Source organism: Rosa rugosa, chromosome 2, assembly GCF_958449725.1.
Source record: "Rosa rugosa chromosome 2, drRosRugo1.1, whole genome shotgun sequence".
Lineage (NCBI taxonomy): Eukaryota > Viridiplantae > Streptophyta > Magnoliopsida > Rosales > Rosaceae > Rosa > Rosa rugosa.
This window is the reverse complement of record NC_084821.1, coordinates 19,902,493-19,914,726: the sequence shown is the minus strand read 5'-3', so window position 1 is coordinate 19,914,726 and position 12,234 is coordinate 19,902,493. Positions and strand designations below refer to the sequence as shown.

The following is a 12,234-nucleotide window of genomic DNA, read 5'->3' as shown; positions in this document are numbered from 1 at the left end:
TCATAAGGACTGTTCATTTTAGTGAACAGTTAAATGACGCTTTTGCCCCCTTTTTTTTTTTTTTTTCTGAATTACAGTTTGACGCTATTTTTTGCTTTCTGGTTGGTTTCCACGTGGCTCTGTTTGCCTGCTCCACGAAGAGAGAGATCAAGAAATCTCGAGAGAGCCAGACAGGGAAGGATCGAGACTCGAGAGTGTGCAGGTGTGTTTCTTAGCTTTCCGCAAAGGGAGAGAGACAGCGAGAGAGAGAGAAAGCACAATCGAAACAGAGAGAGAGGGAGATAGCGAAAGTGAGCCAGAGAGAGTGGTGATTCTGTTTTGCTGTGAGGAGGAAGACGATCTGCTTCTTGCTGTGATTCCGATTGCAAGATGCACTTTTCCCAATTGCTGCTTCTGAGACCTTCTATTTGTTTTGGTGTAGAGAGAGAGAGAGAGAGAGGGAGAGACTGTGAAAGGAAAAAAAGGAATGATCGATCTAGATTTAGAAAGAAGGAGAAGAGGGATCTGATTCTGGGTTTGTTTTGGGTTGCTTGGGGGAATTTGATTTACCGATCATAGTCGGTAATTTAGAAAGAAGAAGAAGAGGGATTTGAGTGTAGCTTTGTTTTGGCTTGCTTGGGGGAATTTGAGGTTTACTGGTCGTGTTGGAAGGGGGTGTGCAAGGAGAAGAGGTAATTTTGCCCTTGAGTTTAGTGAATAAAGAAAACGCCTGATATTGTAGTGGGTTCGGGAAGCCTCTATTGACCGTAGCCGTGGAACCCAGATAACTCTCTTCATTGTTTCACAGTATCAGGTGCATCGATCAAGCTCGCAGATACGAAGGTTGTTGTGCTGATAACGAGTTGTAAAGGTTTGGTTTACAGAGTTTATGAGCCGGATTTAATATACAATTTGGGATTTTGAATAATCGATTTGATGTAGTATTTCAGATTTTGGATCATAGATCGCCGGCGTGGGAGGAAGAAGAGGAGAGATTCAAGATTTTGGTGGCCTTTTGGAGCAAGGTTTGGGAGGAAGCTTTCAATAGGTATGTGTTTGATATTTTTTTTTTTTTTTTTTTTTTTTCAGTTGTGGAAAATTGTGGTTTTCAGTGAGGTTTTTGTGTTAGAATTTTATGTATTTGTATATTAAAATGTGAATGAAGGTGATTTCGGTTTAAGCTTTGGTTTGAATGGAGATGAGAGTGATGATTGTTTTGTTATTGTGTTTGATTGAACCGGAAAAGGGTAGCTGCCAATAGTAGAGGTTGTTTTTAAACCAAGAACACTCTGCTCTCCATTGTCTCTGCTTATGCATCATTAGAAACTTGATGTGCGAAGTACTAAAGCTCCCAACCAAAGACTTTTTTCTTTTTTTTTCTTTCTTTTTTCTTAAACCTGCAAAACAACATACCAATTATTTCAGACCAAAATTCATGGCTGAAATGTTATGTTAACTTGCACAATATTCATATAAAACATAAGAGAAAATATAACCTCTGACATTGCTAAAATTGTATCATAAGTACTCAACAACCAAGATATCAACCTTAGCACAAATAGATGCATGTTTCTTTTCAACAGAGGCAGCCTTTTTCTCCAGAGCATCCACCTTTCCCAACACCAATATCATATCATATCATAAACAGTCAAGTAGGGGCAATTGAAATTAACTATACATATCACTCAAGATGTAGAAACAATCAGAAAATTAATTTGAGAAACATAAATAAAAACTTCATTCAAAAGTCAAAAATTGAAACATCAAAATACATACATAACTCATATCTGTACTACAGTTATAGGATGTGGTAATGTGGTATACTAATCACTCTGACTAATTTTTGTTTATCATGAGTCTATAAGATTCCTGATTTACATAAACAGAGATTGCCCATGATTTTCTTAGGTAGCTGTTCATAATTTCCATCCCCGAGAGTTACTTCAATAAGAGATTGAGCAAAGGGTGAAGATACTTTTAATTGGAAAAGTTATCTGAATAAGTCCTCAACATAACTAATATTTCCTGTAACTTTAAGGCACTACACTACTACCTGATTCTTCTTTAAAAGAGTCGTCCATGCGCTGCCAGTTGTATGATACTAATGAAACTAATGAAATGAAGCAGACAAAAGTTTTGAAATTGAAGTAAAGATCTAATCTAAGAGGGAGTGCAAGGAGTCTGCAAGGAAGTTCAGGCAACGTTCAGTTGGTAGTGTTGTTCAGTTGGATGCGAAATTGTACTCAAGGACTCCCAACTGAACTTTGGTTGAACTTCCCTGGAAACTTCTTAAATTTCTGCTGGACTCCAAATAATGTACACATTACGCGGAAATTTGTGCTTCCGTGAGCCACAACCAAAACAAAACCATTATTAAAATTGAAGTGTGTTTTTGGTTTTAATGTATTAGTGAAAATAATGATAAAGTTGATAGTAACATAGAGTGATTGTATTTACTATATACTAAGCGTCCTACACTGTTTTAAGCACTGTTCACCTGCGAAATGACGGTTCTGCCCTCATTCTAAATTGTTTTACGGCTCTGCCATCGACCTGCCAGACGCTTCCGTCGGTTTCTTCTTTCTTCTACAGCCGTATAACCGTATAACCAAGATTGCTCTCTCAATTTGGATCTCTGCCGTGAATCCGACTCTCAGCTCTCCCATATCAATATCGTCGACGAACAGGTAATTCGCGCCTTCAATTGCTCCAAAATCTTCCATCAATTTTCAGTTTTGACATATCTCCATCTGAACTTTTCAGAAAGTGATAAGAGATAGATTGCGAGAGAGAGAGAGAGAGAGACGAAGGTTTTCTGTGTCTTATGGGTCTTCTCACTCTTCTGCGAGAGAGAGAGAGAGGAAGTGAAGGCTAATTCCAGGGAGAGGAAGAACAGGAAACAGGAAGAGGAAGAAGAATTTGATACACCAAGTTCATGTTGGGAATATGTGAGAATTGGATTTCAGAATTTGCTTTTTTTTTTTTTGTTCTCTGTTTGATGAAAGCTCTGTGGGTTTTGAAGAAGAAAGAAGAACAAGAATATAGGAGCTTGAAGTTCTTCACTGATTGGTAAGGTTGGTAATTCAATTCCATTTGTTTCCCATAATTGGAAGAGCTGAAGTCATCTGATTGGTAATATATGAAATTAACAGTTGAAGAAGGTAGATAACTCAGAGAAAAGGAAAGGGGGACGGGAACAATCGGTTTTTTTTTTTTTTTTTTTTTTTTTTTTTTTTTTCAGAATCACAGCTCTATCTGTTTGTGGCTATTTGTATATTTTTGTTTTCATCGAGTTTTTGGGGTTGCTGTGTTTGCATGGTTTTTGGGATCATTGATTTTCTGATCTAAATGTCTCTGTTCTAGGTGCTGGTGGCTGTGATCTTAATTTCAGAGCCAATTTGGACTCTAGAGCTTGGAATATCATCTGGGTTTTATTTGTTTTGAGTGTTTAATTTTGAGATGGGGTGTAATGATCTTCATAGTCTCTGCAAGCCAGATCACTGGGACAGTTAGCAATGAATTTCTTGACTTCTCTGCTGTGTGCAATGTTGGGAGCATATTTTCATTATTTGTTGACTGATTTTGTTCCTCCCATGTTTTTTATTTTTATTTTTTATATTATTATTCTGTTCAATCTTCTTTTTCTTTAGAACATACTCAACATACTAAACAAATACCCAAGCTAACAGATGATGCGCCTGCTCTTGGGGTCTTCTTATGTTTCCTGTGATATCAATAATTCAGATGCTAAAGTATTTAATCCCAGATACTTAAAGACCCAAAAAAGAATTGATGATACTTCTAATGTGTACAGAACAATTACATTACTTTGTAGTCAACTTTGGCCTTCACTTATTAACATCTAAATTTGTTTTGTTGATGCAGCTTTGGCATCGTCTGTATTTGAAGTTTGATCATGTGTAGCTCATAATTGTTGTATCGAATCGTATATCCCAGTTTCAACTGTACCAATGATAGCACAGTGAAACAAATGTTCAATTGATAGGTCATCATCGATCTTGGGGCAATCGATGTGGAAAATATTCTGTGTTTCTTCCTACTACTAAAATATGCCTTTGGATACATGCTCAGATGCATCAATACGTGGTGGAAGAGAAATCCTTTTAAAGGTAATTTTGAAAGACATACCATGCTGAGAACTTAACTTTTATAATATTCAGTTATAATATTACCTTTGGTATTTTTTTAAATATATATTTTTTTATAATATTCAGTTATATGTATCAGTAACTTTAACTTTTTCATACCAGTTATACTCATACATTATAGTATTTAAGTTACTCATATGTATACTTATTTGGATTACATTAGGCTAAGGTTTGATTAGTAAAGCTGATTGTATGTTATGCTCTTGGTTTTGGTGCAGGAAGCTTGCTGATCAGTATATTGTCATTGCAGGTCAGCTGTATTTTTGTTGCTGTTTTCAGTTTGTTATTGTGGAGCTCTAATGTTCTTAAATGAATACTATGTAAATGAAGTGGCTGTAGAACATTTGAATTTCGATTCTTTGCCCCATTTTTTTATGTGGTTATCTATGGCATCACATATGTTGCACGGTCTGTTTGATTTTGCATTCCATCTTATGAGTTTTTTTTTTTTTAATGTTCAATTTCTTCTGGTTCATTCTACTTCCTGTTTTTTTTTTTTTAATATCTAATTTTTTTTTAATTCATTCTTCTTCCAGATTTGTAAGACTATTTTGAGCTACAAATTAAGTGCAATCACAACAGTGAAGTGGTCTAGTCATTATTTTCTTTTAGTAGTAATGAAAGTATGATATGTAAGTATATATATTGAAATGATACAATGAAATTAAAGAGACTCAACTATAACATACAAATTTGAATGTAAATTACGGATTTGCCCTCCCTTTTTCCCTTAAGTTACATCCCTGCCATTCAGTCTGAGTTAAAAAGCTCTAGATATTTTCTGCCGCTCTCTCTCTACCTCGACAGTTGTACGTCTTCTGTAGAACAATCCTGAGAGAGTTCAAGAACGATCTAGAGAACCATGAAGAGGATTAGTGAGAGTGAGAGAGAGAGAGAGAGAGAGGTGAAATTCAGGAAACATAAAGAATTCATCTCATCATCTCAGCACGACGTTAGTTGCTCTTCATCCCGAGACTGATCGGAGAGGCACACAGAGAAAGAAGTGGGAGAGGGATATGGGTTTTGACTACAGCCCCAAATTTCTAATCGGAGAGGCACACAGACTGAAGGTATTGTTTTATTGATTTCTATGTTTTTGGGTTTTCATTGAGTTTTTGGTTGTGGTTGCCTTTGAATTGATATGGGTTTTGATGTTTTAGCGGTATTGTTTGTGCTCGAGTTTGGGATTTGAGTGATCGATTCTAAAAGGTTCAAGGTGAGGCTTTGATTTTGGGTGATTTCAAAACTTTGGCTTTTGACTGATGATATGGCCGGGTTTTGATGTTTTGGGTGTTTCGTTTGTCCTGCAGTTTGGATTCTGGACGGTTGATTGAAAAAATTACAAGGTAGAGTTGTGATTTTTTGTTGTTTAAGAATTTTGGGTTTTGATTTCGAGAAGGGGAAATTTTGGGTGGTGGGTACAAGTGATTTTGTCAGTCTCAAGTATTTATCATGTTTTGAAGGGGATGGTTTTAGTGATGTTAGTGCTGTGAGCCTGTGAGGGGCATAATTGCTGTTTTGTGATTGGTTTTTGCCGTTTCCTTCTTTCTTCTTTAATCATCTTTAGTATGTTATTACTTATTAACTCTCCTCTTCGTCTCCAGACATAATATGACAAATCTCGGTGTTTGGATTTTGATTTGAGGAAGCTGAAAACTTATCTGGGTAATTGGTTTTCCATTCCTAATTTTTTTTTTATATCAATTTTTTGGTTTAATTGGTAAATTATTTTTTTCACGTCTTCAAATGCTCTGAACGATTTTCCGGTTTGGAATTTTGTGCAGCCAATTCGGATTTGAGGTTGTGATAACTTGATCAATATAAGATGTCTCCAGCCAATTCGGATTTGGATTTGAGGTTCTCTATTAATCCTGGAAATTTCTTTTCTCAATCCTGGAAATTCCAATACTATTCATACAAACTGAACAAAATAAGCTTAATGTAGAGAAAGAGAGGTCATATATGAAAGGACAGTTTGCACTAATGTTTAGTTTGAGATTGTTTTGTTGATTTACTTACATACTGTACAGCTGCATAAATTATTTCAAGCCTACCATGCTCATATGTTTTTAACCTAGCCTTCTTTATTGTGATTGGAGATCAAAATTTGTAGAATCTGTGATCATTTACTATGAAACACAAACATACAAATTAGACTTAGTTCGGTTAAAAACAAGTTATGAAATAGATTGCTCATTTCATTATGTGTACTCTTACTGTGAAATAGATTGCTCATTTCATAAGAAGTAAACTCAGCTTTAGTAGGAGTTTAAAGCCTCAGATGCCGTATTCATTTTTCAACTTCCCCGATTTCCGGTTTACTTTCTGTAGAATATGATTGGTTTTGTTTATTACCTGTTTGTTTGTATTGCATTTTTTGTTCCTTTCTGAGTTGAGTGTATTACTGTGGCTATCTCTTGATGGTTTTTGTGTGTTTTTTTTTTTTATCAAGTAAAATCTGTCGCTGTGCTTTTTACAAGCTCTAATGTGTTGCTTTTCTCTTAGGTTGCTGATAACTTGCTTCATGAAGCCACTAGGAATCTAGAAAGTTTGATATTTTTCCCCCAGACCCTTAGAAGCAAGGTAATTCTCTTTCCCTATTGATGATCGCTTCTTTCTTATGTTGCTAGAGAGCTGTTTAAGATTCAAAGTTCAAGCTTTGAGAACCTGTTTTTTTTTTTTTTTTTTTTTTGTTATGATGATTGCTATGGTTTAGATTGTTAGTTCATTTTGTGTCTTTTCCAGTTTTTGGGCAGCTGATTCTTGAGGTCGGTTTCTTTCAAAACCATTCTGTTTCTCTGTCGTTTTTTTGTTTTGTGGTTTGTTTTTTCCCCTATTTTGTTTTTGGTGAAGAGAGAATGAGTATCAGAACAGAGTAAATTACCATTCTTCATGTCAAATAATAGAAATTCAAAGGTAAAACTTAAGCAGAATCCTGATTGCAGGCAATAGGCTAATACGTCAAGAATAAGCTAATGGGTTCCATCATTCTTTTTGTGCAGAAAGATATTCAAGGGAGGCTTGACAAAGAACAAGCAGTTCTTTGCTTTGCTCAACTCACCAGCATTGGTAAGTACTCATTGAATTGTGTCACGATCCTCTTTAATATTTTCATTTCAATCCTTATGATTTAGTTTATTACTAAGCCAAATAGTTTACTTAGGTTCATGTAACTGCAAATTTTACTTTTTTTTTTTTATTTCATTCAAAGTTAATATTCATTCAAATTTTACTTTTACAGAGAGCTACAAGAACTGTACTGGTTGTGTGTTGAGCTTAGTTTTTCTTAATACTCTTAATCCGAAATACATAAACTCTTAATCCTATATATTCCAATCAAAAACTAGAATGACCATTAAAAGAACAATGCAACTTTTTTGTGCCGCAGCATCGCGCGGCTGGGTTTTCTAGTACATATACTAAAGTTGGTGCATGGTTACTGTTACTAAGCCGTTTTGGTTGGAATTGGTTCGAGCCTAGCCGGTTATTAAAAGACGCTTTTGCCCCTGTTTCTTATCTCTAAGAGACCATGTGCTGCGAAACAGTTGCAATGAAGACAAAAGAAAGCTTGCTGATCGTTCTACACTTCCCAATCAGTGTTCCAAATTGATTCACTGAATCAAGGAAAGTTGTTGAGTGTCAGATTTATCAAAATCAATGGGAAAGTCAAGAGAGCATGTGCTGCGAAACAGTTGGAATGAAGAGAAAAGCAAGGCTGCTGATCGTTCTACACTGCCCAAACAGTGTTCCAAATTGATTCACAGAATCAAGACAGAAGCAAGATTGGTCATAGTTCTAGACTTGCCCAACAGTGTTCGAAAGGGATTCACTGGACGATTACAATTCTACCCTGAATGCTTTGATCTATAAGCAAAACGTCCAACTTTCTTTTGTTTCCAGAACCCTCTATGAATATCAGCCTTTCAATCTGCCGACATCAGAAATATCCATCAGCGCCAACACCTATCAGAGCTTGGTAAAATTCTAATTCCATACAATCAATGTAATATGATAAAGATTAATCTTTTTGTTAGATACCTATGATGATTTAGTTGAGTAATTTATATTTGTATTTTTGTTTTTTGAACACTATTAAACTGAGCTTCTACTGATAATCTTATACAGAAATATCTCCCCGAAATCAAATACAAAAAGTTTCGTTTATGAATATGCTGGGATTGAAAACGTTTCTTTGAAGATACTTCTTTTCTTATTTGGTTTTGTTTGTTTACTTATCGTTTCACTTTACTGAAATTGACAGGAAGTTACTGATTCAGCGAACCACAAGTAAAAGGCTTTGAATCTGGGTTTATTTGAGGGTCCCTACTCACAAAAGTTGCTCTCTAGGTTAGTCAAGTAATTAAATTTGTGTTTTAGTTCAATTTCTGATCTCCTATCTCAGTTCAAATGAAATTTCTTTCTAACATTGAATCATTTTGAGAAACAAGTTCTTCTTTCTTTGTTTCAGCTATGTCTAAATGAATAAAGAACAAACTGATAGAGATCATTTCATCATTTTCTCAATTTCATGGCAATCAAATACAAAATACATGAAAACTCCATGATTAATAAGTATACTGTAACATGTAACTTGCTTTATATACTGTTTTAATTTTTTTTGTTCAAATACATGCCCTTTTATTATTTTTATTTTTTTAATGCTGGGATACTTCATATTTTCATACTATATGTGCTGGAGAGAGTTACAGATTTACAATTTATTAAGTTTTATTTTTCTTTCCATTAGCATTTTTCTGCAGTTTCTGTGTTTCAAGCAAATATTGTGCAGGATTTTAGTATTCATAAGTGATTAACTGCCCAAAACAGTTGTTCTGTTTTCTCTTTTCGCAGAAAGATTACTGTTTAGTGTTGGGTGTTCTGCGAGTTTATAGTAAAACCTCAGTTGGTTTACACTCTAAACTGTAAATGTATCCTAATCAATATTTCTTTGTTTTGTTTTGTATGCAGTACTTTGTGTTTTGTATCCAGTATTTTGTGTTCTGAAGTGCGACAGTTTCTAACAAGAAGATTTAACAAGAAGATTCGGTTGGTTTGCTTTATTCCTGTAGTGTATCAAGAGAAAGAGAAGAAGAAACGTAATAATTCTGAGTTTGGCTTGGAGACTTTGTTTGCTTGATCTTTAATAGCTATATTGATTTCAGTTAAATTATTTACTAATCTTTAATATTGTCATCAAGGCATAAGCGATGGAGGAACTTTCCAAGAATCTTAAGAAATAATTGAACAAATCAAACCAACATATCGTAAAAGATATCGTAAACATAGACACAGCAAGATGCTTCGATAGGGGTAAGTGCATACTCTTTATTCCCCCACAGAGTTGTATCTCTGTTTGTACCATGACTCATAAACATGACAGCATTTGTTAGCTTTTGATCTCATTACCAACATCATTTTGTGCAGGAAATTGAAGCAAATGAGAAACATAGATACCAGCTCCAACTTGAGAAGGTCATTAGTAACAATGGCAACAAAACTTGCAAAGTCTTGGCTTATAAGGTACGCCGATCTGTTTCTCTCTCTTCTATATCTCTCTAGGTTTTCTCTGTTTCTTTTGGTTGCGTTGCTTTTTGATGTCAGTAGAACCTAGAACTTGAACAGAAGCTTGAATTTGCGAGTTTTCTTGATTCCTTGATTCAAATCACTATTGCTATCATTATTATTGGGTTCACATACTTTTCATTTTCCAGATTGTTTTCGTTTGCTATGGCTTTATCTTCAATCTGTTTAACTTGAATCAGCTTTCATTTCTACTATAGACTTGCTTGAGTGAAATATTGACAACTTCAGACTCTAAAATTATATCTGCCTTCTGTTTATTTCATAAACAGTTTGAACAACCTGACTTCAAGTTTGCATGATCTGCTCTTTCTATTTATGCTCTCTTACGTTTAATCTGACATTGCCTTTTTCCTGCTTTAATTTGCTTATATTTGTTTTCTATTGAAAGCATATCATTTGGCGTTAAACAATTTCAGTAACTCAATCTTTTTTTTTTTTTGTCTCATTCACTTTGCCTTTCATTCTTTCTACATTTGAATTCACTAATGACATTAATCTACTACTTCTGCATATAAACTATAGTCCTCCATCCCATCAAATTTCTCTGTTTCATCCATCATGCACATCTACTTCTGCAGAGTGCAGACTACCTTTATTTTTAAGTATTGATGTTAACTGTCCTTACGTCACCGATACATCCACAAACACAAAGAAGCTGATTTTTGACATTGTATTGCCAGTAAAAAAAAATTTTTTTAAAAAAAACCAACTGTCATAAAATCTCCTGATTACATACTGTGATCTGACTGTACAATACTGACAAAAAGGATGGTACTGTTTTACCAATTGCAGGTATGTGCAATTGTGCAATTGCAGATGGTACTGTATTCACGCTTTCACTGACCAATTGTGAAAAGAAAACTATGACAAATTGAAGTTGGAGATTGTCAAGAGAAACAGTATGAAGCTGTTAAGATTAACTTTCAAGTTTTCCTAAACAACAAGCTTGCAATACAAGAAAAGATTAGCAATGAAATTACAAGCTGTTTGAAGGTGTTGGAGTGTGAGAAGAAGACTGCTGAAAGTGAGAAAACAACAAGCTTGCAATACAAGAAAAGATTAGCAATGAAATTACAAGCTGTTTCAAGGTGTTGGAGGGTGAGAAGAAGACTGCTGAAAGTGACCTTGAAACACCTAATTTCATCACACTGAATTCAAATTATATTGTAAATATTATCATAAACTTTCAATTCTATAGAGAAATTTGTGTTAATTGATTGTTTAAGATTAAGGATCCTATCCTTGGGATACTTCTTTAATATTATGTTCATCAAAATTTCTTTATTTAGAATGGTTCCAATTGTTATTAAGAGTGAGTAAAGTAAATTGTTATTTATCTAAATTGAGCAAATTATTACTCATCTCGCAATGTAAATAAATAACATTGCATTCTAGATCGATTGATGATAAAATCCCACAGCAACGCGCGGGCATCATTCCTAGTATGAAACTAAAAAAGCATGGCAACTAAAACTTCAATTAACAAATGATTCAACCATTCTACAATTTCAAATAGGCATTGTGCAGTTTGAGGTTTGTGCACAATAGTCTAATTTATTCTAAGCTCAAACATGCACCATATGCATATAAGACAAGACCCTTATGCAAATAACCAAACTCAAAAGGATCTAAACAAAAAAATATGAAGAACTCAAAAAGCTAAAAACAAATTCAAGAGTAAAGAAAAATAAAATAAAAATATTAAAAAGCAACTCACTCAAATAGGCAAAGAAGAGCCGATCGATGCATGCAGAGCGAACAGCAAAACTGGAGAGCAGCAACAGCAATGGGAAGAGAATGAACAGAAAAAGCAGAAACAAAATATACAAAAATAAAAAATCGATTAGACATGAACCCATCAAAATTAAAAAATAAAAATAAAAAATACCATTCCAATACAAAATAGAACACAAACAACTCACCGAAATCAGCAAATAGGAAGCTTCCAGAAGCAAAAAAGAAGAGATTCTAGACAAAAGACAAATCGAACTCATTATCATCAAACATTCTAATACCAAAAACCAGGAACACAGACAAAACCAACGCTTCACACACCTTGAGCCCAGACATTAAGCTCATACAATCAAATTCATCATTCAGATGATCCCAAAAAACATGCAAACACAGCAAACCCATAAATTACAGGGAAAAAAAAATATCAATACCTAGAAACAGATCGGGTTTTGACTTTTGATTCTGAAAAAAGAAAAAAATAATAATAATACCAAAACTCTTGCGCAATCAAAACAAAACCCTGAGAGCCTCTCGTCCCCCTCTTCTGCTTCTCTGCGTTCTCTCCCTTATTCCCCAGTTCTATTCACTCTCTTTTTCTCTCTCTGTGTCGAGCGAACAACCCATACCAAAATAATGAAGATGTGTCCTTCTCCAGAGCAAGCCATACCAACACGGCCTCACTTGCAGCCAACACCTGTAGGGGGCAAATCAAGCTTAACCGTCAAGTCACTGTTCATTCATTTTGTCTTTTCTGAAATGAACAGTAAAA

The 12,234-nt window shown here is 34.7% G+C and overlaps 1 long non-coding RNA gene across 24 annotated transcripts; it reads left to right on the top strand.

Moving 5' to 3' along the window:
- Positions 1–181: 181 nt before the first annotated feature.
- On the top strand, positions 182–11,041 carry LOC133728970 (uncharacterized). 24 transcript variants are annotated; one of them, XR_009856150.1, is made up of 18 exons: positions 182–1,027; positions 2,540–2,666; positions 2,743–3,053; positions 3,865–4,109; positions 4,367–4,398; positions 4,685–5,218; positions 5,309–5,364; positions 5,459–5,494; positions 5,753–5,813; positions 5,933–6,005; positions 6,654–6,731; positions 7,151–7,217; positions 7,537–8,124; positions 8,410–8,495; positions 9,218–9,244; positions 9,347–9,458; positions 9,573–9,668; positions 10,524–11,041. It is a non-coding gene; the product is annotated as an uncharacterized LOC133728970 (long non-coding RNA). The 24 variants fall into 24 exon arrangements; XR_009856149.1 differs by having other exon boundaries at positions 9,117–9,244; XR_009856144.1 differs by having other exon boundaries at positions 182–822; positions 930–1,027; positions 8,410–9,458.
- The last annotated feature ends 1,193 nt before the right edge of the window (positions 11,042–12,234 follow it).